This window comes from Aythya ferina (genome assembly GCF_964211825.1).
Source record: "Aythya ferina genome assembly, chromosome: 7".
Taxonomy (NCBI): Eukaryota; Metazoa; Chordata; class Aves; order Anseriformes; family Anatidae; genus Aythya; species Aythya ferina.
In genome coordinates, this window is record NC_140302.1 from 21,291,249 (window position 1) to 21,298,088 (window position 6,840).

Sequence of the window (6,840 nt, forward strand, 5' to 3'; positions counted from 1 at the left end):
AGATAATGCCTCATAAAAGAAGATAAAATGTTTTCAGAAAGTGTGTAAACAGTTGTATAACTTCAGACAGCTCTAGATGAATTAGTTTGATTCAGTGCCAATGTAGGTGCTTGAGGTTTCTGTTAGAGGCTTTGCCATATGGAGCTACTTCTTTTGATTTTCTTATCAACTGTATTCTAGGTGAGAGTTATTCCGTACTGATATATCAGCAGGGCTTCGTAAGCAGACATTGCTTTTGCAGTATTCTGGATGTGACCCCTGAAATGAACCTGTTACGTAATGGCATTAGCAGGGATTCCAGAAACTTGGTCATTCTAGGAGATGATCACGTAATGCGGACTGACAAGAGCAAGATTTTTACTGGACCACTTCCCACGTCTTTGCCAGTGCAGAATTTACATTTCTTTAAATTAGCATGTTTTCTCTTGAGCTAGAGTGGCACAAACTCTTCATTCTGTCTCATCAGAGTTTGCAGGGCCACTTAAGCAGGTAGAGGAGATGCTCCTACTACTTCCTGCTGATTTGTATTTGACTGTATCAGATGTGGGCAGATTGGCTAGTGAGTGGGTGGCTCCTCTGAACAGTGACCTCAAAAGAAGACAATAGGAAAACCTGGAAAGATGAAATTTTGGCAGCCAGCAACACAAGTGACTGGCAAGTGTCTGAAAACACATTTTATTCCATATCATTCGCTAGGAGAAAAAACTGCACCTATATTGCAGAAGGTGCAGCGAAGCTTGTCATATCCAGGCACAATTTATACTGACTGTGCCATGGACTGATTCTGTAAAATTCATAACAAATCTTGAAATATGGCAAGTACCTTCCTGTTGCTACAATCACTCAGGCGTGGAAGTTGATACAAGCTGACAAAGTAGCCCCAAAGCTGTGGGCAAATAGCAGTAGCAGCCATGAGGTTGGTTCTGATAGAGGCTGGCATGTGGTAAAGGGCAATTGTCAGAGGTCTGGCTGTGCCTGTGCAAAAGCTTAGAAGGCATTAACAGGACTTGTAGGGAGTAGCTGACCACTGGTAGCACAGATCAATGCAAATCATGTTATGAATAAAATCTTTATGCCCTTAGGCACCAGTGAAAACTGAAGTTGGAAACGGATCCTATGAATTCAGGGTAAACACAATGGAAACTGATTGCAGGAAAGAAAAAAGGGAGGGAATCATACAAAGTAGAGTTATTGAAGAAGTGAAGATACGTTCAGTCAGGAAGGAAAGAAATGCTGTGGAGGAGCAGAAGATCTGAAAATGTGGAAGTATTGGGATAGGTCCTTGATCTTCTTTAGAAAGGGTCACCTTTAGCTTTGGTCCTTAGGTGTGAATGAGAACCTTATTTACTTGGTATAAACCTGTTGTTTGCTCAGGAGTACCAAAGCAAAGTGCTGCTTTCAGTATGCTGTCAGTGAGAGAGCTTCAGGCTGGCCTGTGTACAGAATATTGTACATGGAGACTGCAGAGGTGTGAAGAAACAAGCACATTTCAGTGGGGCTTTATCAAATGAATTGGAGCTCCTTGCAGGTAAAAACCAGTCTGATTATTCATGGGTTTAATGGATCCATTTACCTAAAAAAATAGTTTTCTTTTCCCTCTCATGAAGTACAAAAGCTGTATTTGCTGTTGGATAGGTGCAATCATAGCAACCATCACATCGTGAAAGCTGAGGAAGGGAGGAATCATAACCTCAATATAGCACTTTTGCACTACTGTAATAGGTGGATGCTGTGTGTAGTATATAGTCCACATACGCTTATGAAAAGGAAGTGATTAACAAAATGCTTGGAAACCTGTTACAATTGCTTAACCTATATCATTTTTTCAACCTACTTGCTCTTGTACTTTCAGAAGTGATGCAACACAGAGTCAATTCAGATTTCACAGTTCTAGCCTAAATGAAATTTATGAGGCTCTCTGTGGATCTAGTTAGCCAGCCTAGGGGGAAAAATATCTTGTTTCTGTTTTTGTGCTTTTTGTCCTGAATAAAAGCCCAAGGCTTTGCCTCCTCTGTGGCAATTAAAGGCTCTGTTACCTGATATCATAAGCCAGGCTCTGTTTTTCAGATTGTTCCCCTGACAACCGTGAACTGTCACGACAGATGGGGATAGTTTAGCTTATTTATTTCTTGGGCATAAGAAAGACATCTCAGAGAGACCTCCTGGGCTAGTTGATGCTGGGAGGTGGGCATTCTTGTTCCACTTGGACATGACCTTGGAAAGCTTCTGCCTTATTTATGTATTCTCTTGCCTGTAGTTTGTTGTGTAGGTCTTTGGGCAGTATTTCCCTGCACTTGTGTCACAATGAGTAAATAGTACTCACTTGTGTAACAGGTGCGTTGTATATTTACTGTTTGCTAAGCAATATAAGTTTACTGTGTTAGAAATGTTGACTCTGTCATCACAAAAGAGGTTCCGAGCTGGCAGGCTGGCAGGTGACTCAAGCTGTGTCTATATAATAAAGGTTTTAGCACAACTTGCAACACAGATGAGCTTTCTATTTTCATCTTTTTTTTTCACTTACCATACTTGTAGCTGTTCTTCTAGATACTATTAATAATGCACTTGAAAGCAGCTATGCCATTTTCGTGTTTGTTTCAAGTGTAAATCTATTTTTATTTATTTTGCATTTTTATGGAATTTTCTAACTGCTCATGCACAGTATGCTTTCAATATCAATGAGCTGAAGCATTTACACCAATGTCTAAGGGATTATTTTAAACTTGATGCAAATTTAAATGCATTTGTTTGTCTTTATATAGTAGCAAGCTCACCCACTCCAGCATCCACAGAAAATAACAGATGCTCATTGGATCTGTGTGATCTTGTCAAGAACTAATCCCAGTTTCTTGTGGGGAGTCTCATTTTCCTGTGCTCAGTAACCATCACTAGCAGGCTGGGTTGTGTGCCAAGGCTGCTGTAGATTCTGCTGCAGCAGAATTACTGGCCAATGCCTCAGACTAAAGCAAAGCCACCAATAATACGCTCAGTGGATGTGCTTACTAAAACAGCTGGGTCAGATTTTTGTCGTCAACACCCTCCCACCCCCAAGCTTCCTGTTACTAATTTTCAGGTATGCATTATGTTACTCACATACCTGCTGATGAGCTTTGATGCAGGGCCATCAAGGCAAATACCATGTTGTTCCTCTGAAGGATTTACAAACAAAACTTGTCACCAACCTGTCTTGCTCATGAGATGTACGTGGACCTTCTCTGAACATGCCTGCCCACTGGGCTGCACACAGTGCAGAGATCACAGACATCGTCATCTTCCTTTGTATTCCAGAACCCAGTGATCAGAGAATGCTCTTAGTTATGGTTTGGCTTGCTTTATTTCCCTTACATCTCATCTTAGAAGAGTAACTTGTTGAGAGCAGCAGTGGTCCTTCAGGTCAAAATCAGGAAGCAAGATTTGCCTCTGAAAGCCATGGACTTCTGAAATAAGGGCTACAGGGTGCTTCTCTGCAACAAAGAAAAACTGTCTTTACTGGAAGACAGGGGTTGTACTCAGCTAGGATTAAACTATGACTAGAGAAAGAAAAAAAAAAAAAAAAAAAAGCAACACCAATAAGAAGTACAGCTAACTCTAAGATATGATGTAAAACCCTCTAACTTCCCAAGTGTAACACTAAATCATATTATTTCCCACACTGTTCATGTTTTTCATTATTAGTGGCTGTTTGGGAGTCTGGTTACGTTATAATTTAATATGAAATGATTAAAGAGATGTGACTTACAGCTTCTCATAAACCATGTCCAGAACGCGTGGATACCTAAATGATACGTGTAGTTTTCTGTCCAGTTAAATGAGATAATGCTAACCAGATCATACTTGTTACACTGATAAAACTCATGCTCTCGCAGATGCAGTCTGCGTATACACTGCTTTTGAGTAGATCAGGAAAATTAAACCTGGCTGCACTTCTGTCAAGAAGCAAACTGGATGTCATTATGATAAGGTCCCAGACTTGTTTATTACAGGATATTCTGAGGCACTATGTCTTGCTCACTCATCTTGTGACTACTTATTCAGTATAAAACACTTAAGCAGCAATTACACAGAGACCACAGAAATGAATGTAGGTCCCTGCCTGCTGGTGGGGAGCTCTGTTGCATTTCTGAAGGGGAACTGGGTGCAAGAGCAGGCCTCGCTTTGTGGGTATCTGACATGGACAATGTCCACTTTTTTTGCAATAAAAGACTCATTTGTCCTGGGCAGTCAATGCTAGAAGAAAATTTACATCTGCGAATCCTTAACACTACCTCCTTTTTTGCACACTCAACCTTTCCCAAGGATGGTTTCATGCTTCCTTGGATAGCTCTCCTCAGTACGTGGCTTCCTGATTTGTGTTCTTGGGCACCCTGTGGACTGGATCCCAAACTCCCAGCTTGGAGCTCTGGAAGGTGTAAAGAGACAGAGTGAGGAAGAGCCAGACACTATAGCTCTGCTTGTTAAAATGATGTGGGAATGAGGCGCTTCCCAGCACTAGGGAATTCAGTAGCATCGAGGTGCACCAGTGGAGTTCAGATGCGAGTGCAATTACTAATTTAAAATGGCTTTGTCTGCTCAGACAAGAAGTTTAAACAGACATGGTAATGCCAATATTTTTTCCAGTTGAGAAACAAGGTGAAGTTAAATTGTTAAAATGACTTCTGGTGCAGTAGTTACTAATTTCATGTGTTGTGAAAGAATATGGAGAGTCAGTGCAGAAGGGACAACCATCATGTTAACTGCTTCCTTTCTGAATGTTGCAGTCTGTTGTTTTACAGGTCTATGCGTGTAATCAGACATAGGACTTCAGGGGACTTTGAGAAAACATCAGGCCAATACCAATGACCTAAGGCAGAGTCACCTGTCAGGAATGGTTTAGATCGTTTTATCTAACTGTCCCGGTAAATCTCCAGTGGTGGAGGTTGTGCAGCCTGCATAAGCAGTGTGTTTCACTGCTCATCTATTCCAACCACCAGAAAGTTTTTCCTCAGGTTGGAGTTTCCCCTGTTCCAATTCTAAGCTTTTCTTCTCACTGAACATAGGAAGACTTTATTTTTTCCTCTGTATGAAATGTCATTTTCCATGACAGCATGCAGTCTTTGTAGACCCCATAACCCTGATTCTTCAATGATTTTGATCAGAAATCTGAAAGGCTTATTACGTTCTTATTAGCCTAAACTGTTCTTGAAGTACAGTGCTTGAAATTGGTTATGGTATTCCAGCTAACACACTCATCGGTATTGACTAGAAATACAAGATTATGTGTAAAATATGTAAGAGTCTATTCATGATGATGTAAAACTGTTGCAGAATCATGCAAGTGGGATATTGAGTCACACTCAGTTTCTGTTTACTGTAATCCCAAGAAACTTTCCTTTAAAGCTGATAAACTGTCATACCATGTATTTTGCTTTTGGGTAGTTGATTATTCCTGCCTGTAATACTTACTGTACTCATCCTATTTAGTTCATTGGTCTTGACAAATTGAAAATTAATGCTGTCCTCTAACGAGTTCTTAGTTCCTACCTTGGATTTTATGTGTACCCTATTCCAGAAGTATGTGGAAATACTAAATAGTTTTGGAATCAAATAGATTACCATGGAATTGCCTAATACATTATCCTTATTTATTCATGTCATGTTTTCACAAAAGCTTAAGGGGAGGCAAGATAAATCCATTGAGAGCTACTACCACATGGGAACCATGTCTGGCTGTCAAAGCTTGAGATTATTAGAAGGTCCCATAGATGCACCCGCTGTCCTTACACAAGGAATCCACTTGAGGCTGCTTGGCAGAGACAATGCGTTCTGACTATGTCAGTCAGAATTAAGACAACTTTAGCTGTACTTATGTTCTAGTAGCTGTGAATTATTGATACTTAATTATGTAATACAGCTTTTCAGTCACTTGTGCCATCCATGGCGTAAGATAGAAATAATTGTATTTCTCTGCATTTTTAAGAAACTGGCATTTGAAACAGAAGGTCCATGTTAGCACATCTTTTGCTTTTTTCCTGATCCATAGCACTTGGTCAGTAAGGAAATGGAGAACACATGATGAGATTTGTACTGCCAGCTCTACGATAGTCTTTCTTCTTCTTGTTAGTTTGATTTGGTCTAAAACTCCTTGACTTCTTTTCTTCTTCCTTGTTTGGCATCACGCTTTTCTTTATTTTCTTCCCAGTCTTTTAAAATCCCACCTACTCCAGAATCCTCAACCATCATAGCATACAACATAGCTGCATGGATGACTTCAGGGATGTCCTGCACTGTCCTTCACTGGTAGACATATGCTTTGCCTTGACGGGTGCCTTGAAAATACCCCAAACAGACCCTCAAAGCAACAACATTTCCAAGTTTTTAACACACAGACTTTCAACAGGATCATCCTTACATTCCCTTACTGCAGGGAATAGATCCACTTGGCTACTTAATTCTATATTTTTCAAATTAGAGAAAAGATTTAGAACTACTACAAGTAGTATTCTGAGTTGTGTAGTCCCAAACTATGTAACATAGCTTGTATTACAATAGTGTTAATCTCTTATTGTATCTTTTTGTATGATAATTGATTATAATTAAGATAAAACTATAGGCACAGCTGTCACTGTAGTCTTAACAGCTCAATCACATTACAAGATGTGAAAACTATATTGATTAGCAGATTAAAATGGAAGTGCCTAAAACTCCTGTACTGCTACCTTTTCCTTGCTTGTAATCGCTCACCTACATCTGCTTTGGTCCACAGATATATCATGAGAGCAATATTTCCCCTAATTGCTTTGAAGACACTGTACCATTCACATTAGTGTTATCTGCCAAGCAGTGACGAACAGTTGTCTTTAA